This window comes from Haemaphysalis longicornis, unplaced genomic scaffold, assembly GCF_048455015.1.
Source record: "Haemaphysalis longicornis isolate Haplotype H1 unplaced genomic scaffold, Haemaphysalis longicornis Haplotype H1 scaffold_8, whole genome shotgun sequence".
NCBI lineage: Eukaryota > Metazoa > Arthropoda > Arachnida > Ixodida > Ixodidae > Haemaphysalis > Haemaphysalis longicornis.
The window spans coordinates 42,215,361-42,242,177 of record NW_027526445.1 but is presented as its reverse complement, the minus strand read 5'-3'; positions in this window follow the sequence as shown (position 1 = coordinate 42,242,177).

Genomic DNA, 26,817 nt, shown 5'->3' with positions numbered 1-26,817 from the left:
GGAGGTATGCATGTTTTTTGTGTTAATTCTCCATCTCTATTACCCGGTTCTCTGTATCAATCTCTCATCGGTCCGCTAGCTCCACAGCAGCAGCTGTGTCTACCCCAAGGCGCGAAAAAATACGCCTGTTGGTTGCCCTTCCGTCTAGATTTCTAGATTTCAACGACAGTAAATGTTGTGCAAATAAGATAGCGGCAGTTCTCGGCGTGGACATCGGTAACCTCTGTGTGCCTTCGCTGCCCAAAATCCTAAAATTATTATTGGAAACTCTTGTTCACTCACGCGAGCTATAGAGCCTATCCAACATGGCAGAAGATTGATCGGTGAAGTATTTTATGGTCCCTTCCAACTGCGTTCTTCGGGTTCAAATGTTTTCGGGTTCGAATCGCTGAGCTATTTACAGAGAATTTAGTAAGCCAGCAAATTTCTTTAAATACACACTTCGGTCTTCTCCGGAATGGCAAGGTCCTCTCACAGGGCGATTTCTTGTTGTTTCGACATTTTCGTGTTATTTCGCGTTATTTCGCGGTCTTCGCGTTAAAGGCAATCTATTTATGAAGGCCCATTCTGCTACATACCCCAGCGATAATGGGCGGGAACAGAATGTCCTCGCCTCGAAAATCGCCCGAAGAGACCACGCTACTCCATGTTTCATCAAAACGCTTGAGGTAAATATATTTTAGATACGATATGCCACGCCCGGATGGAAGAGTGCGAAATATACTTGGATACTTCGCCCCAACAATTTTACACTTTGATTGTTTTATATGCAATGACTTAAAATGTGTTGTTAGACCAACAATCCAGAACAGCTGAATATACTGGTGGTCCATTTTCTTATTCACATAAAGACCATCATAAGCTGGTGTAAAAGTGCGCAATAGAAAAATAAACACAAATTGTGTTTACTAGAGTTGGTGGCAGTAATAAGTGCGTTATAAGCACAGCCACCCACTTGTAAAATAATGAGACATGCATGAATAACGCCCATAGCACACGCAACGCTCATGCGACCGCCATCTGCGCAATAGTCCGCACATCGCGCTTAGGCTCCCACTAACGCACACAGTCTCGCGCATGTCCAGGGCTTGTGGTATTACGTTATTTTATGGGTAAAAAGCCAGAAAATCTGTGCATTATTAGAGTAACATTTGGCTTACTTCAAGCGCAGCGACAACCGTTGCTCACGACCTATTCGATTAACCCAGAATTTTTCGAGAGCTATAAGGGCGAGCTCCTAAAGATAGCCATTAAACATTAAAAAATTCTAGTTTTTTTAGCAACAGTGCAGTAAAGCAAAACACGTTCCTTATTTGGGGTCAATAAAAGCGAAATTTGTTCATCACGTAAACTGAACCTAAAATATTATATGCTAGAGTCACTAATGCATGTATTCCGCAACTATTATCCCCTTTAATCTCGTCTGAATGAATGTATGTATCCCTAAAAAAACATTACATAAAATCAAATCTATTACAAACCAAGTGCCAGAGAACATTTTTCCTCGTAGATAAAAAATAATAAAAACACTTGTTCAAGGAGGCCGCCGGTTATTTCAGCAAATAGTATGCAATAACAGTATACTTTACACAGCCTCCAGTTATGCTTAGAAGATTTAGCTAACACTCAATCTACATATATTCGATTGTGGGGTTTAACGCGCCGACGCAAAACAGGCAATGAGGCGCGCCGTAGTGGAGAGCTGCGGATTAATTTGACCACCTGGGGACCTATAACGTGCGCCGAAATCGATAAGCCTATATTATTTACTTGTAAAAACATATTTACTCATGTAGCGATCTTAGTCGTCTCAAAAATGGTTCAAAAGACGCGCACATTCTACGCGGTAAGTAGGCATGCTTACAGTAGAGCTAGAACTCTTTCTGCTCGATTAAAAAACTCCCACCTTTTTTTATTATTTTAATATATATATAAGATGCACGAAGCAATAATGAATATTTCCCAATTCATTCCTCATCGGCAAAACTACCCAGAAAATGAATTTAAATCGGGATCCCGTCCTAATAATTAGGAGCTTCGACACATGAATGTTTTGACAACTGTTTGTTTAAGGAAGCTTTTGTAGCTTGTTACCCTTAATGAAATTGGGATCCCGTCGTAATAGTTCGGAGCTTCGACACATGCGTGTTTTGTTAACTGTTTGTTTAGTAAAGCTTTTTGAGCATGTTATCTTTCACACGATTCAAACAACATGCAGATGCACCAAGACACTATGATAGGTTTCATTCCCCACCTATCAACACAAGATATCCTGCTTAGAATATCGGAAGAGGCGGTAAATGCATTACTTATTAAACACACCCGTGCAATCCTCGCTTTGGGTTTAACCAAAGCATTTGATAATATTGAGCATGAGGTGAATACGGCAGCATTGGCAGCCCTACAGGTCGTTGAGCGAACCCATAGCTACACCAAGAGTTTCCTGTCCAACGGGAAAGCTGAGATTCACTTCGGGCAGCTGAAGTCGGACCTTTTTACCCTAGGCAGCAAGGATACACCGCTGGCCTCAGTGCTCTCCCCTTGTTATTTAACATCCCACTCATACACATGACCAAGCTGCTAACGACAGCACCTAATTTGTCTCACTCCCTGTACGCTGACGGTATTACGTTGTGGACAAGGCAGGGCAGCGACGGAGAGATAGAGTACACGTTGCAAAACGGAGCTGACATTATCTCGGAACAGGCTGGGGCTATAGGCTTATCTTGCTCTCCTATAAAGTCAGAGCTCCTGGTAATGCGTTACGCGCCTGGGAGACAAGCTAAGGATACACCAGTCCCAATAGAAATCCGCATGAATAACGCAGTAGTACCCGAAGTCCAAACGATCCGGTACTTACAAAGCAATGGCAAAAACGCCACCACGCTCAGTAAACTGACAGCTTGCGTGCATCAGACGAACTGTCTAATTAGCCGCATAGCCAAAAAAACATAGGGGAATGAAAGAAACAGATCTCACGAGGCTAGTTCAAGCCTTTGTTCTGAGTCGCTTTGTCTACTCCCTTCCACACATCAGTTTACACAAGGCGGAGAAGGAGAAAGTGAACTGTTTGATTAGGCAATCGTATAAAGCAGCTTTGCACTTACCGAGGTGTACACCGACTGACAAACTCCTGAAAATGGGCCTACAGAATATCCTCGAAGAATTAATAGAGGCCCATAGAATCGCTCAATATGAAAGATTTTCGAAGACTCCGACAGGGCAGTACAACCTAAAGGATTTATGTATATCTTTTGAAGGAACACAAACAAGGGAGAACCCGCTCGCTAGAGATATATTTAAGCACCTCGCTATTAACTCCATTCCAAAAAATATCCACCCTATTGATTACAATGAAAGGAGAAACACTAGAGCCAAAGCACTAGAAAAACTGTTTGAACACCGCGAGGAGGTAGTCTACGTTGATGCAGCCGAATACAAAGTGCACGACGCCTTTGCAGTTGCAGCCGTCGATAACAAACTCAAGCACATCACCGCAGCAACTGTTTATGTCAGGCGGCCGGACGAAGCTGAGGAGGCTGCAATTTCTGTTGCAATTATTAGTACCAAAGCAAAATTTATCTTCAGTGATTGCAAAACAGCTGTGCGTAATTTTGCGAAAACAAAATTCACGAAGCGGCAACTCAAATTTTATTAAGAAATCATTTCGAACCCCGCCAGATCCAGATTATCTGGATTCCTGCGCACTCATCCCATCCAGTGAACGAAGCGGCCCACAGTTTTGCCCGCGAGCTTGTGAACCGCGCGGTGGACCAATCGTGCCTGCGGGGGTCTAAGGAGCGTACGGTTACTTTTCAAGAGATTACATCTCACTACAGAAATGAAAGACTAGTTTACCCTCCCTTTCATTATTCCCTGACGAAAATCCAACAAGCAACATGGAGGTAACTGCAATCTCATACCTTTCTGGACCCTTATAAATTGACCCTAATGTACCCACGTCTGTACACACCAAAGTGCAGAATGTGTGAGGTGGAAAAATCCAACCTAGCCCACATTCTATATGAATGCCCTGAGCTCCAACCTAAAGCCTAATGGCGCCTCTGTAATCAAATGGAGTGGGAGACTGCGTTGAGCAGCTCAGAGCTTGAGACTCAAATTCAGGCCGTGGACTGGGCTTTGGAAGTCGCCATGAAGCAAGGTCTTCTGGCCACTTGGAGTCAAGAAGAAGGCCATCATTAATCAAATTCAATGATTGTTGTTTAAATAAAGTTCTTCCTCCACCTCCTTTTTTAACAGTTCCTAAAGTGGCAGCTTGCCTCAGGTTCAAATCACTGTTACTAAACTGGTCTTAATCTCCAAACACTTAAAATTGAAGTCTGTGTTCGCGATTTTGCATAGAATTAAAAAGGTAGTTTAAGATATCAACGTGATCTTGTTTGAAACTACACTTTAGTGGTATATTACCACTGATTTGATTCACTATAATGTGATTTCTTGGTACTATAACTAAGTGTTTGTTGCAAATTCGTCTCTAACCTATCCCTTTGCATCTTCTAAACCATATAACGGCAAGATATACATTTTTAACCCGTGCGTGAAGTTCTCAACTAAGCCTCAGCGTTCGGTGGCTGGGCCGCCGCCGGCAGCTGCTCGCGGAGGCCACGTTCTACAAAGCGTAATTCGTAGGCCACTGTTTCGATAGCTGCGTTTGTGGTGGAAAAGCTAAAAAGGGCGCACTCGTGGTATGGATGTATGCACTGGTGGTAGCGGTGGCTGTGACCCGTGGTGAAAGTGCGTGCAGACGACAAACTACGCTTCTTGGAGCCCATGTAGGCTCGTTTTGTGATAACTTCCCACCTCTCTTTTATTTCCCATCCTGCTTGCGCGAATATTAATGGAGAAAAGCTGCCCACGGGGGGAAACCGTAGCGAGGGTATGGACAATTTGTGAAGTTGTTTCATATCGCTAAGTGGGGTAGAGGCCGGACAGGAGGGAAAGTGTCTTCAACTCTGCACTGTACGGCATGTCAGTTTTTCGAAGCTTCAGGCCGGGCCCCAAAATCCTGGCCAAGAACCAATCTTTAAAGGAGTACTAACACGAAATTTCAAAGCTGAGATAACTATGTAAAACGCTTCCTTTTTATCAGGAGATATCTCCCAGCAAGTTTCAACAGCAACCGTTCAGCGAAACATATTTAAAATCCATTTTAATCTTCGCCCGCACGAGAAAGCCCAGAGCGGACCGACGTGACATCATCTGCTACGTGCCCCAAACTGCCGACGTCGGGGCTCCCGTGACGAAGCCGACGCGCTGGCTGTGGTTGGTGCGCGCTGCTCGGGCGTGTGTACACGTCATGGTTTTGGGACTGACGACATGCTGCCCGGGCCTGTGGGGACGGCGAAGACCTCGGCCGGTCTGGGCGCGCGCGTGCGCTCGCTCGCGCGCGCTTCCAGAGAGGCAGCGATACGGCAAGAATGGTGACGCCATGTGATACATGCTGTCATGGCGGCCGCTCGGCGTTTTTTTGTCGAAACCGAAACTGGCACGAATAAACGACGCCGTAAATGAATGTTCACGCTGCGCTCGACCGTCTAATCTGTCATTCTATGATTAGTGGGCTGGTAGGCACGCATAGCAGCGAAAAAAACGTAACATAAAAATTTCGTGTCAGTACTCCTTTAACCGAATTTCGCCGCACGACCACTTTATTTCGGTGGGTCCGGGTTAACTGGGAGGGGCTGCGGAAAAGTTAATCCCGCCACTGTCACCATGCTGCGGGGCCACTGTAACGTTCACACATAATAATATAACGCATTAACAAATAGATGAGGAAAAATTGTTTTAAGCCGTACAGTAGCGTGCACTTTGATATATAGAGGTTGTGTTAAGTAATAACTAAACCAAGCGAAACAAAATTAAGACGTTTCTTTGATTTCACAATCATGTTTTAGCAATGCAATAAATGTCAAATAATCTATAATTTTACATTAGGTTATAAAAATAGTTTTGCAGAAATTTTAACTTTTTATAATTTCAAATTTTTACAAAACATTTTTATAAAAAAACATTTTATGTAAAAACAGCCCTGTTGCTTGGGCGCAGTCAGACTGTTTTTTTCCCAACTCCCTCAAACCATTTGTGCGCATTGGCTAGCCGAATTCAACAGAAATAATTAACAGTGATTCTTTCCAGTCAGGCAGCAGAAGCAAGTTTGTATGTACGGTATACATGATGATAGACGGGTCCCACGCAGGACGGCTCTCATTGTTGTGGTCGTTCTGCGACTAAAAGACTGCTTCCTGTTTGGATTTCACCTAACATGCCCAACCGCTCGTGTTCAATGAATACCCAGAACTTTCAATCAATAGTAGTTATTTATAAGAAACGAAAACAACGCTTAGTGGTCTCTGATTATCCCTGATAATTTTTTACTAGGCCAGACGGCTCAGGTGGCTTTATGACTTCGGACACTTTATTTTCCAGACTCACTAGAAATGACTTGAGTCGTCACCCCCTCATCTACAACTAAAAAAGAACGGCACCACATTTAGTAAACAACTAGCTCCACGCGGACGAATGTATTTCGGAAAAATGTCAGGTTTGCCGGTAGCATTCTCAACAATTGTGTGTGAATATATTTGAGGAGGAACACGTGTATTGCTTATAGTGGCGAAACACGCGAAACGAGCGTTCGCGGTTCGCAGTGATTCGTAAACATTATAAAATTACTCGCGCGAATTGAAGACTTGAGTCCCTATGCGATGTTTCGAACACTCTGGGAGCGTTAAAGGGACACTATTATTAAAATCAATATAAAGTTCCCTGCTCACTTTGAATATGGAATTTGAAACTCAAACATTCCTCGGGGGTCTTCACCGATTTACTATGGAGTTTTGTGCGAGGCGTTCTCTTGCAAGCTTGGCTTGATTGCTGCTACTGCGCGGCCTTGCGGACCCTCCAAGAGAGTCAGTTGGCCGGCCGCTGGCGGCGCGTGATCGCTGTGTTTAAAGCTGGCCACACCAATTTACGATTCTGGAACAATGTTGGTTTAGCTTGTTATTTTATACACTGTTTTAAGCTTAGAGTAATGTCCATAAGGTCAACGTAGCTCGGTATAATATTATCGCTTCTCTGGAGCTGTAAGCTGGATATGCTTATGCACCTCGTACGCTGTTAGAAAATCAAAGGCAGGTAAGCGCGACACAACAGTCAGGGAAGTCAAGACACGTTATAAGAAACTAAAATATACAGAAATTGATCTGAAAGCCTAAAATGAAGGATGACCATTACGAAATGGGGTGCGTAATTCCAGAGTTAGGCAGCGTCAATGTTCCTACAAGTGTTGTTTGTTTCCGTCAGCTACCGGCGCGGTGTCACACGCCCTGATCACTCCCTGACGAAAGCAGTATAAAATTCATCGTGTTCCACCTTCGCGGTGGATGGGGTGAACCAACACCACCTGAAAAGAGAGACTTTCGCATTCTGCGCCCATAATGAGGTTACATGAGGATGCGGAAGGTTTCCGCGGAGTCTATATTCCCGTGCACCTGTCACCGCGACGTTTCAGTATCGCACGTCCCGCTCGAGACGAAACCAACTGGCCATCGGAATCAGCATTAACCGGTGCGTCATTTTCGATCGTGCGTCTCTTCGCCGTTGTGTTACTCGTGTTTTGTGAGCGGCTGTGAGTGTTCCTGTATCTGCAAGCACCGCAAATGGGGAAAGAACGACGCTTAGATGCTCTGCAACTGCTGTGTGCCACGATGCAGCGCAACTATTCCGGGTACACGAAGCTTGTGCAGTTGCAAGTTTCCGAGTGTGGAAATATGGGGCACTCCACAAGGGCCTGCCTCATCGGCAGTGTAGCGTCGGTGCGTTAAACCCTACCATAAATCAGCCACAAAATTCAAGGCAAGGCTTCGATACGCGCTTTGCAGCGGGAAAACCTCGGTGTTGCACAGGTCTGTGGTAAGCCTATTTTCAATTTGGTGAAGAATTTTTTTTTCATTTCAACAAGTGATGAGGTCGCTTATGGAGACTTCACGGATGAAGACATTCTCCAAGCAGCCTGGCGTCGCGATCAAGCTACTGGCGTCACCATGACAGTGCCGCTATTTTATGTGCGACTTTTCTCCAGACGCTATGCCGTCGAAGTTCCAGAACTGTCCCAGCTACCTCTCTAGAAGCTACGAAAAGGGAAACTTCCTAACTCCAAGCGAGCCCGCTAAATAATTGTCAAATTTCCTAAAATTAAGTTGTAATGTCTACCAGTTTGTTTCAATCTAGTCAGCACAACGGAGAACGTCATAGGCTCTGCTGTCATAATGCTGTCTTGTAGTAGCATGGAAAATAAGAACTTATGAAGCAATAGGAGAATAGTCCGAGAAATAAATGTGCACTCGCACGCGAGAAGTGTGTGGTTAACTTTGTGAAATGACAATAAACTTTGGACTCAAAAATTGTATGCGTGTGCTGCCGTGAAGAGCACTGACACGAACAAAATGCTTGTAGAAACACGATGAACATCTTTATGCGACGAAATACGAATGCTTTTGGGGGAAAGCTATTCTGCGTTGTGATAAAATTTGTTTTGAAGTTCCGCTCTCTGTAAAAAGCCATTCTGATTTACAATTGCAACTTATACCTTTGTTGCAACATTTTTTTAAGAACGTGGTTTACGGTGAAAGAGACGGTAAAATGTATGCGTTTCAAAGTAAGTGTTGTCTTCTTGTTTAATTAAGTTCGAATTACTCCGACATAAAGACGTTCTGCACTTCAAACCGCAGCTTCTCTATTCTCCCCCGCTCGCAACTGTTCTACGTACGTGCCGTCACGTGTACCTGTCACGGTGCCTTTGGCGCATCTCTAAACAGCTGTTTTTAAGTGTGATATGTTTTACCCTCTTTAATAGCGCTTGTAAGTGGCTCATTTTTGTTCCATTCTGCAAGGTGCCGTTGAGCACATAGCTGCTGTTCTGGCGATCTGAGTTCGAATCCCGCAGCAAAGAAATGAATTTTACATTGATTGCAGGGGTCGCTTTAGTACATGTGTTGACGCAGACGTACAATGCGCTGTCAGCCCAGGTCATTTTGCACACCTACAAGACAACAGAGAGAAAAGAGAATTTATTACAAACCCCATATCAGAGCGCAGTGACTAGCGACTACAGCGCAACACTAAAAACCTCAAAAACGCCAATTTCCAAATATTCCGGTCATTTCAACGCACGTACAACAAATTTCTGTGGTAGGGAAACAAGCTACTACAAAACCAATCCATACAAATTTAACAGGTGCTCAAAGAAGCAGTCCATAAATAAGCTAAATAAGATATGTTCAGGATGTGTTCCTGACAACTGTGACCCGAGTGTACCCAGGTAACAAAGAGGTTTCTATATGTCGAGGTCAAAGGGATGCAGTGTCATAGGTATGCATAACATCGACCTTACACGCCACATCCATAGACACATAGCCGATGCCACCGAAGACGAAGGCACAACCTTGCGCAACCAAATTTTCATTCAGTCGTATCATAGCTAATATAAGTAGGGTTGAATGGACGTGATTTTCATTTTTTATGAGCCCGACGTTTACTCAAGAATGTAGGAAATATAAAAATTTTATATATACTGTAATTTATCCCCTAAAAAGATTGACAGTCTTTAAAGAAGGGTAACAGGTTGCATAAGCTTAAAGACGATTGAAAACAATTATTATGAATACGCTATGCTGATTTAACTGTTTCAACTAAATTAACCAAAGAGTCGTTTACCTTAGAGCAATTATTATTTGTAATGAATGATCCATTTCATTGGGTCGAGGACACCGGAAGATAGTTTGTCTCGAAGGCCACCTAATTTCTAAAATTGAACACTGCCTTGTCAAAAGGACTGCATCCATTCTTTGTCATAGAAAGGTTTGTTTGATTGCGAAAGGGCATTTTCTTCAACTTGAACGAAAAAGATTTTACGGCGGCAGCCTTCACCTCACGTTTCGTAAAATTAACAATGGTGCTGACGCACGCTTAGACACCGCTATTTACGCAATTATCGTATTATAGTTTATTAAAAAAATTGGCCAGTGTCTGCGTTGATGCCGTCACAGTTGGGTAACGTAATGTTACTTGTAGTGTTGGTTAAAGTTTCGCGTTCCTGAAGCAAAAAGCGTCAGGCTGGCAAATTAGTCTCAGTATATTGTAACGAGAGAGTGTCAGCTGATCTTTTTTGATGGTACGATTCGTGGGAACGGTCTCGTTAATGTTGCATCATTACTGCCATTGATGGAGTCTAATGTTCATTGCACCCAATTGGCCCAACTGCTTACGCTCTCCGATAAAGTCAATGTTAATTAATGATTTCTCATTCTGGCTAATAAGTTAAATGAAGCGGTTTCCGTTTGGGTTAAATCAGACTGGTGATTATTTGCGGATGCGAAGCTACACCAGCATGGTTTACGGTACATGATAGGAGCAGTCGGTCTTGATATTTACCCAACCGGCCAAAACACTTCCAATTACTTGGTAGGCAGCGTCACTATAAATACAAAACAGTGACTGTGGCTAGTCCGCAAGCCCAAGTGATTCTGCCGGTTGGGTGAAATAAATATGTCCAAACTGTTTTATCATGGCGGCAGTGGGAGCCATCGTAGTTAATTTCACCCAACCGGTGACAGCGCTTCTGCGCACTGATTACAAGCCACACTTACTGCTAAGTACTGACAGTGATTCTGTGTAGTCATTGAAGGGAAGTTGGTGCGCTGGTTTGGTACAACCAACTATGACTGCACCCTTGGAGGCCGTGACGCAACTATCACGCGAGCATTGCCCCGCCCCCCTGCGATACCACACGGCAGCGCCTTCGCAAAAGCGTGGCGTGCACCGGCGCAAGCGGCGTTACCTGAGCCGGGCTCTGGCTCCGCTCGCCCGGCTTGCTGTGCGCATGGCCGCTGAGCGCAGTCTCTTGTCGGGTATTCTAATATGAATACGCGCTCCAAGTGAGGCAAGCGCGCTACTGCGAAGTACGTTTTTTCCGTATAAAAGTGAGCAGAGAAACGACGAAGGCGCTTCCGAATGTGCAAACATGTCACACACCAAATCGAGTTAAAGAACGGATGCCAAAAGCTTTGCCGAAGCGAGAGCCTACTTATATGAAGCTCAAAGAGCGCTTTTTTGGTACCCGAAAGTTTAGCGGCTCCTTTTAAATATTTTAGGTGCATTACTTCGTGTCTGTGACTAAATTATATGCAAAACGTTAAATAAGGCTATAAACATGGTACTGTTGCTTATTTGAATGACAAGTTATTCATTCTTATGTTTAGGTTTGTGTGAAGTTTCGATTTACACAAGTTCAGGGCACAAACAGTGACGCGAATGATTCCCCGTCGAGGGAGATTGTCATGAGTGACGGGCAATCCGTGCAGTAAAGCCCAACGAAGAAAATGGAAAAAAAGGAAGTGGACAGATCGAGGCAGGTGCGGCGTGAAGACCCCGGGTTCCGACGCAGTCAGGGGTGACGCGACCCAAGGCACCGACGTTACCTCACAAGCCTGGGCGGGAGTGGGCTGACGAAGTATCGGCTGCAGGCTCCCGACGTTCCGCCAACCCACACCTTGGTGGCTCCAGTGGCGACGGGTGCGTGCATTTGGGGAGCGGCATCGCACCGCCGTCCTAAGACACGGCTGCCCCCACAACGGGGACGCCGAGAATCAAGCCACAAGATCACGACAACACGGAGGCACTACCTCTTCATGACACCTAACTCGTCATGCCATCTTCAAAGCCACGCAACGCTTCCGCATCAGCGTCGATCAAAGGGTAGGCGTGTTTCTGGACTCTAGGTGTGGCACCGTGTAGATTATAGTAACAGACTACTCAATTGACTTCAGGACATAGCTATTTTTTTCGTTAATTGTTCTTTTCCGCGTGCGTGCTTTTTTAAACTCGGTTTTGTTTGCTCGATGTCATCTTTGTGATAAATGTCTGTTGCCAAGCATTAGCGGGTTTCCCGTTTACTTCTTCTCTGTCGGCCAAGACACGTGACAGAGATACGGTTATCGCTTAGCTATAGGTCTGTGGTGCTGGCGCTCCAGTTGGGCTGAGCAGGCCGTCAGCAGCGGAGAAGACCGTAAAAAGAAAACGGTCAGCTAAACTCTCTATTTTCTCTGCCCCATCCCGTCAACTCCACCTCGGTGCGACTTAGGCGGCCTAGTGCAATAAATCTTGCCGCAGCTATTTCAGCGCCGGCGGAAGATAGGGCGTGTCTTGTATCTGAGTCTTTTGAATTTGCCCCACAGAAAAAAAGACCCTCCACTAAATCAAACACCGAAAACTCCGGAGAGGCTCCTACTTTCCTAGCAACCACAAAAACGTTAAAGTTAAAGTGACGTGATTAAAATGTTCATTGATAGTGTTGTATGATTCTCTACAGCCTCGGTAGCTGTATTTGACGAAATGCAACCGAGGGATTTTCCGGTACTGCGATATTTACATGAGTGCGAACGAAATTAGCACGGAGAAGACGAGAAATGCTAAGGTCCAACAGATTTGGCGGCGTGGGAAAGTGTTTCCGTCGTTGGCGTGCCCCTGACAACCCGACCATGTGCTGCCTGAACGATACGGAACTGGCAACAGAGTAGGCATTGAACCTTCAACCAGAAATAGGAAAGGGTATGCTAGCGGGTACCTCAGAAGTTTCTTTTCTTCGCTAACAACCGCAAATATCGTCTGGCTTACATAGGGCCCGTATCTTCTCTTTCATTATTTGCACAGCCAGGACACTAGAGGTTTTTCGGCACGGCCGTACTTGGTTCTGGTTACGTGATTTGTGGAAACACAGCAGTATTTATAATGGTACAGGCCTGACTGTGCCAAACGGCATAGGTGTTTGCGAAGAGTTTGAACGAAGTCATCGTACATGTAGCGGTAGGTTGAAGGGGTGGCGGTGTATAGGAAGGGACGAGCCGCTGGGACCCCTCCTTGTGATTCCTTTAATCCTGTCAACTCATGATGATGATTATGGGGCCCGAGAGAGGCAGAGATGCTTCTTTTACAGCATCCTCTCCCGCGCAACAATGAACGAGCATAGTCTGCGTCCGAAAAGTGTAGTCCGTGGAGAGTTCTTTTCAAGTCCATGCGAGCCAAATGAGTTCGACATCATGTGGCTTCCATCGCCCTCGATGATAACTTTGCCTTAGGGTTGATGGGTCCATGAACCGAACTTCTGCGGCCCCTAGGAGCAGTGTTGTAGGGAGACCAGCGCAGCTTGTTTTCCCGGTCTTGGTTGCACGCATTACTTGCTGTTTCCGCCCTACGTCATTTTTCTTTGTGGCAGCCGGATGCACGTTGAACGCAGTAAACGTATAGTTGCTTTCACAGAACATGAGTCGCGTCCTGGTGGCTAACTCATTTCTGTGTTTTCGCTCGCGGTGGACTGCCGGCCCTTTCTCTGAAAGCTGCTAGTGCGCACGGGTATTCTTCCCTTCCGCAATATTTACCTTGCGGCACTTATACTCTCGAAGTGGGGTTGAATTGAGATTTTAAACAGCTTCCTGCTCCTCCATCTTCGCACGTTTCCTCTTGGCAGTTTTTGCTTTGCCAGTCTTGCGCACCTTTTTCTCCAACCATACATATTACCTCTGGAGGACAAAGAAGGTCAGGTCATAACAAACATTCTTTCCGTCTTCGACCACCACATCAAGTGAAAGCATCTTGGGCTGTGTACTCTCGCAATTTCCTTCGTTATTCGCTTGAGGTGCAGTAAGAATACACGGTTCCTTGATTGTTGCATGTGAGGTCAGGTTGGCTGTAGTCACGTCGTTGCTGATGGCCTTTGCTTACGCAAGTACAACCGTGTTTGGGATCACTGCTCCTTGATCTGATACTTTATTTTGAGAGATAACCTGGTTGTACTCAGTCTTTTCGGGGTTAGACACGGGATGGCTGGTTTGCAGCAGCGTTACACAGCACGAATTCACATTTGGTTTTGTCTTAAGTTGGCTTTTGTGTTTCACTGCAGCATTAAGTTGGTCCGCGTATGAAGTATCGGTACTCTTCCAGTATTCCTTCATGTCATGTCGGTGTTCCTGCAGCTCTGCGTATATTCGACCTCTGTAAGACCCAATTAGGTTTTCTCGGGCTCCCTGCGCTTGAGCCATTTTAAATTCAGCCTTTGCGTTTGCAATAAAACTAATTCTTCAAACTTAAGCGCATCTTCAACCTCGGCCTATAACTCATGAATTTCCACGGTGTCTTCAACTGCTCGGTTAATCATTTTCAGTGCGTCACGATTCTCATTGAAATTCAGAATAAGCGTTCTCAACTCACTTATTGGTGGTCATTCGATTGGGAGGAGGTCTTCAACCTTGCCGATGACGGACGTGATCGATTGTCAGACGATGCGCCGCCTTTCGAGTAGGACCTCCATATTCTGGTCTAGCGTCGCAAATCTCGTAGGGGCTGGCGACCGGGCTCAGAGGGCAGAAGTTGGCGTCGTCTCCACGTTAGCATCGGCCCTGCATTGGATCATCATGTCTTGCATCATGAAGGTATCTCCCAAGGCTCGGCTTGTTCCATCTTCTTCTTAGGCTGCTCCGATGATCGCCGGTTCAGCTTCTTCCATCCGTGGCTTCATTCGGGCTCCCAAGAGGTGTTAGGCGGCCGAAGAGGAGCAAAATCCGCTTAGTGTGGCTCACCTCTCCAGGTCCCTTGTCCCGGGTTTCATGGAACCGAAAATATGTAGAGGAAGCGACGAGCCGCCGGGACCCCTCCCGGTGGTCCCTTTAATCCTGTCAACTCATGATGATGATTATGGGGCCCGAGAGACGCTGTGCTACTTCTTTTGCAAAAGTGGTAGGGGAGGCTAACCCCCTTTTCCCAATCTCCCCTACAACCGAAAATAAGTCTCGATGAGGGCGCACTTGTGCATGCTAGTTGGCTTACTACAAGAGTGGTTGTAATGATGACATTATTATAATCGTAACAATATTATTACTGCACTATCATGGTAATTAAAAACCTTCCACCGCCTATGCTACGGTGCAGTAAAAACTCCTCCCCTGCGTACGAAAGTGGTGTCATTACCTGAGGCCTTGGTATAGTGATTAAGTCGCTGTGCTGCTTAGCCCAACGACTGCTTGCACGGCATCTGACGTTGGAACCTTTTTTTTTACCCTTTAAATCGCCACTCGAGTCACAATATCCAGGCTTCTGCGTCTAGCCCTTTTAGTTTTCTGCATTTTTTATATTGTTTTACGTCTTGTTAGTATAGGATACAAGAAGTTACGCCCACGTCTGTTATATTATTAGAATAGTGACACAATCTCGTAGGTAGTACCGTTTTGCTTCAGCAGGTATAATGTTTTTTTGTTTATGGCAGGGGTTTAGTATTAAGCAGGCTCTTAGAGTTCGGAAATGTTTCTGCCTACATAAAAATCTTGTTCAAGAGTTGTAATACTTTGTGGCCGGACGGGTGAACTTGTATTACTTTGAGGCCGGATGGGTGAACTGGGGAAATTCGATACTTTCTTTGGATGTGCAGCTGGTCAGATTTGAAATTGTTCATGTGATACACCATGCTGTAAAGCAGAGACAGTTTTGTTATGAGGAAAACCCTATTAGAGGTGATGGAAATGTTATGAACACCGGTATTTTTGCTATTGTTCATGTTCGTACAATGCTTAAAGACCGCACTATTGCACATAAAAACCATTATCAAAGATTTTTACCGCTGTTACCTGTATTGGCACCTTGATTTCTGTGATGACACCCCTAAGGAGAGGAGAAAACAAACGAAAAGGCGGAGAGATTATCCAGGCGTAGCGCCCGGTTTGCTAGTCGAAAATAGAGGAGGCGTGTTCACGGGATGAAACAGATGGCGGCGAAAAGGAGGGTATAGGCGCGGCACGCGCACACACTTTTATTCCTTTGTGGGCACTGGTGTCAAAAGGCGGCCTCATAGCCTCCCATTCAGAGTCTAGGCTAATTCTGATATCAGCGTCACATTCTCCCCTGGTGAGCCTGGTTTACTTTATTGCGTTGTTATTGCCATAGCAACCCCGCCGCCACGTTGGCATTGGAGGCGTTATAACCGTAATGGCAACAATGCCAAGAGGCTCAGCCCAAGAGGGGTGATTCTTTGGCCCTCTCATGCCTATTTGATTCTGCCACCTCCCTCACCACCCCCCTCCAGGCCCCCGATTGCCAGCAGCCGACCACCAGTCCACTGCTTCCCCCCCGGCCAGCTCCGCTGCTACCGGCGTGGATCCAGCACAGCTGTGCTGCCCGGAATACGCCGCTTGGGCAGGAACGACGACAGCTCGAAAATCACTTGAACACTTTATTCGCGTTACGGTACGAATGCGGCGTGCTGTGAGGAACTGATGCGCACTACAAATCAAGCAAGGTTGCCTGTCATCACGTAATGCACACGCACCACACAAGGCTTGTCCTTCATGTTAAATTTACCGCATATGAACGAGTTCCTCACCGTTCGCTAAGAGAACTCAAAAAGGCTACTTGCGGTTTGTAGTGGTGTTCTGGCGCCCCTTTTGCATCCCTCTAATGTGCCTGAGAGCACACTGGAGAAACCTCCCACTACATGAGACACGTGTCGCCGTCGCCGTGCGGCAGCGCCGTGACCGTTTTCGCACATGCGCGTCACCAGTCATGCCCTGGAGAAGCGGAGAGAAAAAAATGAGAGGAGGAGTGTTTCCCCAGGACCACTACCTTTAGGTGCGTAATAATGGAAGCAAAAGTAGGAACTGTAGCATCGGCCAGCTATAGTCTTTCATGGAAGCCATTGGTACCCATTTTCTCCTTTGATGTCCTACCCCGTCATCGTCCATCCCGCCTGCACTAAAAATGTAACCCTACGTTCGTCCCTGCTCAGGTGGCTCTTAACACTGCCAGTCTGCCCTTAGAAACTAATCGTCATTTCCACTCCGTACGAAGGAGCCGACTGCCAGCTTTCCAGCTGAGATATTTTAGATCAGGAACATCATAAAGCACTGCCACACGTACGCGGAACCAAAGCAAAAAATATTCCGTACTTTTGAAGGTCAATAAAAGTAAGGTAATGAAATATAAACATATATCACGGTTTTCCAGGCTATTGGCTGAAATGCCGTAATATGCTGTGATTTTGGAGGAGACTATAGCGAGATGGAGATTTCTTTTAACATCGCCGCACCTGCGGAAGGAACACGAAGTAGAACTTGTAGAGGCGAACCTCGGGCATCACCTAAACAGCGACTACAGCGACTAGCGACTACAGCGCAACACTAAAAACCTCAAAAACGCCAATTTCCAAATATTCCGGTCATTTAAACGCACGTACAACAAATTTCTGTGGTAGGGAAACAAGCTACTACAAAACCAATCCATACAAATTTAACAGGTGCTCAAAGAAACAGTCCATAAATAGGCTAAATAAGATATGTTCAGGATGTGTTCCTGACAACTGTGACCCGAGTGTACCCAGGTAACACAGAGGTTTCTATATGTCAAGGTCAAAGGGATGCAGTGTCATAGTTATGCATAACATCGACCTTACACGCCACATCCATAGACACATAGCCGTTGCCACCGAAGACGAAGGCACAACCTTGCACAACCAAGTTTTCATTCAGCCGTATCATAGCTAATATAAATAGGGTTGAATGGACGTGATTTTCATTTTTTATGAGCCCGACTTTTACTCAAGAATGTAGGAAATATAAAAATTTTATATATAATGTAATTTATCCCCTAAAAAGTTTGACAGTCTTTAAAGAAGGGTAACAGGTTGCATAAGCCTAAAGACAAGATTGAAAACAATTATTATGAATACGCTATGCTGATTTAACTGTTTCAACTAAATTAACCAAAGAGTCGTTTACCTTAGAGCAATTATTATTTGTAATGAATGATCCATTTCATTGGGTCGAGGACACCGGAAGATAGTTTGTCTCGAAGGCCACCTAATTTCTAAAATTGAACACTGCCTTGTCAAAAGGACTGCATCCATTCTTTGTCATAGGTTTGTTTGATTGCGAAAGGGCATTTTCTTCAACTTGAACGAAAAAGATTTTACGGCGGCAGCCTTCACCTCACGTTTCGTAAAATTAACAATGGTGCTGACCCTACGTTCGTCCCTGCTCAGGTGGCTCTTAACACTGCCAGTCTGCCCTTAGAAACTAATCGTCATTTCCACTCCGTACGAAGGAGCCGACTGCCAGCTTTCCAGCTGAGATATTTTAGATCAGGAACATCATAAAGCACTGCCACACGTACGCGGAACCAAAGCAAAAAATATTCCGTACTTTTGAAGGTCAATAAAAGTAAGGTAATGAAATATAAACATATATCACGGTTTTCCAGGCTATTGGCTGAAATGCCGTAATATGCTGTGATTTTGGAGGAGACTATAGCGAGATGGAGATTTCTTTTAACATCGCCGCACTTGCGGAAGGAACACGAAGTAGAACTTGTAGAGGCGAACCTCGGGCATCACCTAAACATGACATCATTAGAGAAAAAAAACTAATACCCGCCCCGGTGGCTCAGTGGCTAAGGTGTTGTTCTTCTGAGCGCGACGACGCGTGTTCGATTTCCCGCCGCGGCTGCCGCTTTTCTGATGGAGGTGAAAAGCAAAAAGTACCACCATCTCCACGAAGTGAATGATGATAAGTGGGGCGAAGCTTCAATCCTTATCACTAAAAACGTGGAACATTCTTCCAGACATCTAATAAAGACCCGACACGTTGTTAGCGCGCGCCCGAGTATGGAGCGGATCAGCGGAGACGGAGGAATACTGGGGCGGTATTCTCGAGTTTTGTCCCTTTTGCGTCCCTTTCAGAACTGTCCCTTTTGGCGAGCCCTGATGGGCTAAAAGCAAACAACCGGAAGTGACGTAACGCAAGCGCAACAAACCTACTGCTAACGCTTACTGCTCCACAGGAAGTACGTCACGATGAAAGGGACTCAAAAGGGACGTTTTCAAAACGGACAGTTAGGAGAATACCGCCCCAGGTGTATGCCGCGCCGCATTGAGCGCCGGCGTGCCATGTAGCGGGGTACCTTTGCACTATTGCTTCAGCTACGACTCTAGCGGTCGCCTCGATAACTATTGGACATGGCGCGCCGAGGGACTTTCCTCGAGCAAGAGGGCCCTCGTCCATAAAACTAGTGGACACTGAGCGCCGAGGGACTTGCCTCGAGCAAGAGGAGCTTCGCCCCAACAACGACCATGCGTACGAAATTTTCGGCACACGTTGAAGATCCCAAGTGGTTAAGATTAATCCGGCGCCCTCTACTACGGTGCGCTGCACTGCCTACATTGTGTCGGCGCAATAAACCCTAAACCAATCAATAACAAAACACCTAAAGCTACACTTGATTAAACAGACTCTCTGTGGACACAAACGTTGTACATTACTTGCGTATAGAGAGTGCGGAGGAAATTAAAATCACTGGAGCAAATTGCGGCACGTAAAAAGCTTGGGAGAAGTTTCGTCAATAAAAAAGATGCGATAAAGCTCCTGTCCATGACACCGCATACAAGAAAACAGCGTTTGATAAAACCATGTTAGATTAGCTCCCTGGAACTCTTCGTCCCATGTCCCTTCGGAATAGGACATTTGGTAACAGGTCAATTTGTTACTACGGATAGGTGGATAGGTCGATTAGCCGTCGTGGGATACTCCTAGCCCAGTACGTAATTCCGTAATTTGTTCTTTGTTATTGTAAGCTATTGTGCAGCTGGACACCCATTATTTTTTGCACTATGTAGTCTGAGCTGTAATACATAAGGGTGTAAATTTCTCAGCTGACCAGTGAGTTCCATATCTTGCAAACTGTACCCCTGACGGTTGTGCTTTCTAGCCGCTTCATTTTCTCCCCGCTCTGTGTTTGAATATTAGATAATTTGCGTATTCTGTTGATATAAAATGTGGGCTGAAATACAAAAAATTATTACAGGGTGCCAAGTCGCGAAAACAACACGAGCTCGCTCACTTTAATAAATTGTTTGTGGTTATTTCATCTCATTACATTTGATTTATTGAATTTGTGTTTTTTAATTCTTAAAATATATTTTGTGTGGCTTGAGCACCCAGTGACACTCATTACTTTTTTACATCTAGCTAAGTCGGGTATACAGTTCCGTCGCGGCACAAAATGCAACTTATGAATATATAAAACGCGAATAAATTGGATGGATTCGGTGAAGTTAGAGGATGTGTATAAGAACTGGGACTTGACTGTATATAACATGGTTAGAATTTCACTCATAGATTTTTGATCGATTGTAAAAACCTAACAAATTAGTAAAAAAAACGCTCGCTCCTCTGGCGGTACCGTCTGCACTCAATTACTGGAATTCTCGTGCTACCGACACATTGGTGAGACAGAAAATTCGCATTAAGAGGTTGTTTCGGAAAGCCACAGCCATGTTTTCGCCTGCTATGCGCAGCCTCTATAAAAGGGACAGTGTGCTTCAGTTTCTGGCCGAAAAAAGTTTGGTTAATATACCGTCACACCTGTGTAATTATTTAAAAATATGAAATAAGGGTTCAATTTTCTATGACAAGACCCGCAGAAAAAGTAAACAAAACGGTACAAATAAAGGAGTGAACAGATTGTGGTCGAAATGAAGGAGGAGGAAAAAAACGTTTATTGCTCCCATTGAACGGGAAGAAAGGAACGCGGGGTGGTTCTCGGTCATCCATGATGGGTGGTGTCCCTAGTCCGGGATGCCATGGCCAGCTGCAGCTCGAATGGTCCTGGCCACCAGGCCACGTTGGTTTTCCAGGACATCGCTACTCAGTAGGAGCTCCCACTGCTTCTGTGTCGGTGCGATGACTTCAGGTAGTTAGGTGATGCCTTTACACTACCACACCATGTGGTACAGGGTGTTGGGCGTCCCAGAGCAGAAGTTGCAGTCGTAGCTGAAGAGCGAAATGAAAAAAATATTTTTATTCTAATCGTTTTCTAGCGTTCACACTAAACTTTTTTACACCCTTTTAGCCAAAATGAGCGTAGTATAAGTGGAAAAAGGGTGTTTGGAAGCCTTTACACCCTTTTTCTTGAATAACACCCCTTTCCTAGCTCTACACCCTTTTTGTGTAAAAATAAGGGTGTTGATCAATTTAACACCCTTGGTTTTTCTTAGAGTGTTGAAAGGTTGTGGAAAAGGTGTTCAGCTGTTTATTGAATAAGGCCATGCTTGGATGCATAATAGCTCTGTAAAGAAGACATCGCCTCATATACTCCTCTACTCGCCAGAAATTTTCAAACGCAAAAAAAAATAATTCCTTGTATGCAATGATCGCTCGTTTTAATATGCGGTGCACCTCATGCCCCAAATTTAGCTTTGGCACGTGAAACACCAATTTGAACCTTCAAAGTTAAAAAGTTAATAGTCGTGTTGCGAAAAGGGTGTTTACCGACTCCAACACGCTTAGATTTCTGTGGGTTGTTGAAACGGTGTGAAATAGGGGTTCAGTTGTAAAAAAAGAACAGCGGAGCTCGGGGTCGGCTTCGATTCTTCCGGTGTTGCTAAGCTTTGTTATGTTAGCTAAGTTTTGCAATGTTGTTGATAAGCTAAGATGGCCGCTCAGCGGTTAGGCCAAGTTCAACCGGATTTTACAAGGCTGTACCAGTGTACCCCCCTCCTCCCCACTGGCAGGGGATCCAAGGGGGAAACAAGCTAGGTCGGCCCCCAGCTATGCTCTTTTTCCAGCCTTGCGCCACTATTACAAGCTGGGCCAATTTTTTTTTGTCTTTTAGTATCCAAAAGAAGGCTAGTACCTTTAAATATTATAGTAGAAGTGCGCATATGCATACGCCCCTTATGCTCACAATCTAACAAGCTCGAAAGCCGACTTCACTGTTATAGTACCCTTCCGGCGGTGGTGCACCCTCTACAGGTGCCGCAGTTGTTGTTCTTTGTATTTTTTCCTACCGCCACCGAAACTAGCTCAAGCCTAAAGAGCTTCACAGGTAATAAATTATGCTAATTCATTTTGCTTTAAACATCATGACGTACAGAACACCCCCGCTTGTAGAAAATGTTCATTCCACTCGTGTAAACAGGTACAAAATGCCTCCAAAGTTGGACGTCTCTTCACCTTTTTTCATTGTTTGCGGTTTTTTCTTACCCCTTTTTCATTACACCTTTTTCTTACACGCTTTTTGTTTACGCCCTTTTTCTTAGTTTCGAACTACCCTAATTTGTAGCTTTACACCCTTCTGGAAAAAAAGGGTGTTGAAATAATGAACACCCGTTTTGATTGGTGTAGAGGTGGAGGGAAGATTTGTTTGGTATTAAATAAAATTCTAAAAGCTATGAAACGCAAAACTACCTCGTGATTAAAACATTTTGCAAATCCGCGCGCTAATTCATATATTCTCATAGTAAAATCCATACTTCCAGAATTAAGGCTAAAATATTTGTTTTTTGCAACAAAACCACCGACTCGATCGAGGGTCTTTCCTCTGCTGGATATAAAAGCAAAAATAGCACATCTATTACAAAGTAGGTATGCACTATCTGTACCGCTAGCGTAGTGCTGGTTTTCTTGTATCGTTCATTTGTGTTCCAACAGAAGCTTGTGCGTATTGACTTTTGTGTTGAATGCTGCGCGCTCTGCCGATTCATATTTCCACTGCGCATGCCATCACTTTACAAAAAGGTTGCTGAGCTCAACCCCCTTTTTTGATCCATACACCCTTTTTTGGCCAAAACACCTTTTAAGGGTTTTAGCCATGTGACAAGATTTTTACAACCTTTTGGCCAAAAAGGGTGTAGTAAAGTTTAGTGGGCTGTACTATTTGTAATATTGTGGTGTGGCCCCGCTCTCTCGAAATGTGGGCGTCCTTAAGTATGTGTTCTTTCGTTATTCACTCCATCAGTTGAGAAGCGGATGATCCATGCAACACTGCGAAGTGTGTTCACTACGGCTACGCTTTATTGATCAGCCAGGGCTCTTGCGATGCGGTCATTGACATCTTAGTATTTGAGTTCGTAGCGGGAATGCTGAAGAGAACGTGCTGTCCCGCATCTAACGGGACCATCACAAGTTCCTTCAGCTCTTGGGCATCCTTCAGGCACTTCAAGCCAAACAGCGCTTGAGGGTTAAACACGTTCCCAGGTCACACCATCAAGTGGTAAAACAGACCTCTTTACCACTCTCCCCAGTTACAGCTGTAACTAAAGTACCGTTGTAGATACCAGCTAACTAGGCAACCTACACGACCCTCGGCGACCAGCGCTACAAAGTGCAGGTCGCGCTGACCTCTCCACCCCCCTCTTCGCTAAAGGAAATAAAACCATACCTGCAGGTGTCATACACACGTGCAGCTCGCAGAGACTACTCAACGCCCCAAACACCCTCCTAAACAGCTCCAACGTGTTTACCATTGTCCAAACCAGCCTCAGACCCACTTTTGAATCCAATTTTTGGCCAGAACTAACGGCGGCTGTTCACACGGTCCTGGTGCAACGAATGCCATGCGACGAAAAGGAACCTTGCCCGAGAGTTTCTCTATCGAGATTTTCACTCTACCGAAAGGCCGGTGTGACGTGTTGACCTTTGAGCAGTTCTCCCGTGACGACTTAGCTCGTTTCCGACGATGGAGAATGGTATAGAAAAACATGTTCGCACTTTACCAGTACCACTCCAAATATCCCTAAGTGTTGCAGAGGGTGTTGAATTTTTTTCACAACTGCCACATGCGAACAGAAATAAACCTACTTTCTTTTTTTATGTTATCCGTTTTTATTCTGCTACGACTGTGCCAAGCGGGAAACTGCTCCGTTGTTCCACGCGGTCTTTCTTCGGCGCTTGGAGATGCTTGTCATGCCGGATATTCTTGCAGCTGCTCACCGGCGACGCTCACCATCCTCAGCGGCTCTGTTTCTGTTATCACCTAAGGACGATTTTTCTTCATGTGTTCTTCGAGCCAACGTCGACCGAGTCGGAGCGAGTACTTTCCGCGATTTTCGCGAACAATCCCCGGCAAAATCACCGGCTTTTTTGGAATGCGAAGACGTGCACCTCTCCAATTTCTTTGGGATTCTCCCAACACCAACCACTCCCTCCATTAGTCAGAAGGATCAACTACCACATTCTCTTCTGTATTCCGGGAGAGGGCGCAGTGCAGTACCGGAAACGTGTTCTCTTCGCCCCGTATGCTGACTGTGTCGACGGCCTGCACTCGTAAGTGCCCGGCTATGTGGATTAGCGTGTAAGGATGTAGCTGGAGCCGCTCTCTATAACGTGCAGTTAGCTGTGCATAGGGGTTTCCGTTCCACTGAGATCTAAGGCAGTCGTGTCTATTGGGGCGGAGTCCCTTAGGCGCTGTCGGCGTATCAGGTTATCTACGATGCAGTCCCGGTACTAAACACCGGGAAACTTCTTTACTCCGCCCGGTAGAACGTAGCGCGTACTGATTGTACACGGCGGGACAGTCGTTTTCTAACGCCTCGTGCTACAACGCTTAGTTCTTCATGCAATGTCCATACCTATACCCAACGATTTCATCTCAGTAGGAAAGAATGCCAAGGAGCCAAGAATACATTAACACCCCGCATGATTTGCCCCTCGCCAAGTTTCACCTTGGTTGTGATGGCACAAAATTTCTAATTTCTAACGAAACTCTTAAACATAAAAACGCCCTCTCAAAAGAGTGGTTTGATGCTGAAAATAACAACAAAGTTATATATGTATATTTCTATTCATTATTTATTTATTTATTTATTTATTTATTTACAAATTCCTCAAAGACCCCAGTGGGCGGGGTTTTACATGAGGGGTGGATGAAAACAAGGGGTTACAAGTATAGGTACAGGTTACAAGTAAGCAAGTTTACAAGGTTACAAAATATAAGTACGAACGGTTTCGGTACAAATGCCTTAAAAAGAGTGCACAATGAAGAGTGAAAAAACATGGCAGAATTAGTACAAATATTCTTCAATGGCCGCTTTGAAGCGCGCCGGATTCGTGAGAGCAATGATGTTTTCGGGGAGGCCGTTCCAGTCGATGGCTGTCAGCACGAAAAATGAATGAAGGTATGCAGTTGTGCGTGCATGGGGGGGGGGGTAAACTGCTTTGGAATGGTTTATGCGATTCGATGGGTGGTGAGCGGTTTTTATGAACAAGCTTCCACATGATAACGTGTTGTAAAATGTGTGAAATAGGCAGTCTCGCAACTTTACGTCTAGTTTTAAGGGAGGGCAAGTTAGCTTTACATTTTAAATGTGTTACGCTAGAACGATAAGAATAATCAGAGAAGATGAACCTGGCTGCATGGTTCTGGACTGATTCGAGGATGGTACATAAGTTAGCTTGTGGGGAATCCCAGACAGCGCACGCAAATTCTAGTGTAAGCCGGACAAGTGTTTCGTAGGCTAGTAGTTTCACGGAGGGTGGAGCCAAGTTCAGGTTATGTCGTAGATAGCCGAGCATACGATTCGCGTCATTTGTAATGTGGTTTATGTGGGATGACCATCAAATGTCACGGGAAATGTGAAGGCCTAGATATTTAGTGGACGATACAGAAGAGATGACAGAGCCATTTAAGGAGTAGTTGTATGTGCGATAAGACTGACGCCTATGGAATGACATAAGAAATGTTTTGTTAACGTTAATGACCATTAGCCATTTTCTACACCATTCGTCAATCTTACGTAGGTCTTGTTGGAGCACTGAGTTATCGGTGAGGTCAACAATGGGGCGAAAAATGACGCAGTCGTCAGGTAATATTCGAATGCATGAATAAATGTCAACTGGTAAATCGTTTATATATATGAGAAAAAGTAACGGTCCGAGAACGGTACCTTGGGGAACACCGGAGAGGACAGGGGAGAGAGAGGAAGAGTTATCGTTAGCGTATACGAACTGCTGTCGGTTGGTTAGAAAGTTGGAAATCCATGCGAATACGTGTGCGTCAAGGTTTAGGAGTGAAAGTTTTAACAACAAGCGCTTGGGGGGGACTTTATCGAAGGCCTTCTCGAAATCTAGGAAAATTGCATCGACAGGGGTGTTAACGTCCAGGTTAGAATTTATGTCGCTTAAGAAGAGTGCTAACTGAGTGTCACACGAGAGGCCCTTTTGGAAGCCATGTTGGTTGGGGTGGAAGAAGTTAACAGATTTTAAAAAGCTGGCTACGTGTGTGTAGATTATATGATCCATTATTTTAGAGCAAACACATGTCAGGGAAATTGGACGGAAGACGTTTTCGGAGGCTTTCTTGGGTACAGGAACAATTTTACCAATCTTCCAATCTTGTGGCACGCAACCGGTGAAGAGGGACTGCTGGAAGATGTGGCTAAGAATGATGCTTGAGATGGGCTTGGTGTTTTTGAGGATTTTTGCATTGATACAGTCAACGCCAGAGGCGGAGGCTAATTTCAAAGAGTCAATGACGTTTGAGATGCCGTGCGGCGAGAATGTAACGCTGGGCATGTTGGTGAGCAGTTGAGTAGGAAAGGATGTAGGGCCGTCATCCGGTTCGCGGGTGAATACTGAGCAGAAAGAAGAGTTTAAGGCCTCGGCGACGTGGCATTCCGGGATGGCATTTCCAGATGTGTCAAGCAGTGACACACTCGGGTTTGGGTTCGTGGGGTTAATTGCCTTCCAGAACTGTTTGGGGTTTGTGCGGATTAGGCTTGGTAAAGTTGATGAAAAGAAGGTAAGTTTGGTTTTAGATAGGACTGACTCGAACTTTATCGATGTTGCTCGATACTTATCCCATGAGCGTGTGTTAGAGGAAGATTTCGCGGTTTTGAATTGCCTATTTCTTTTTCTTTTCAGCCGTTTCAAAGTGGCATTGAACCATGGGGATGCGATGCGTTCTGTTATTTTTTTTGTAGGTATGTAT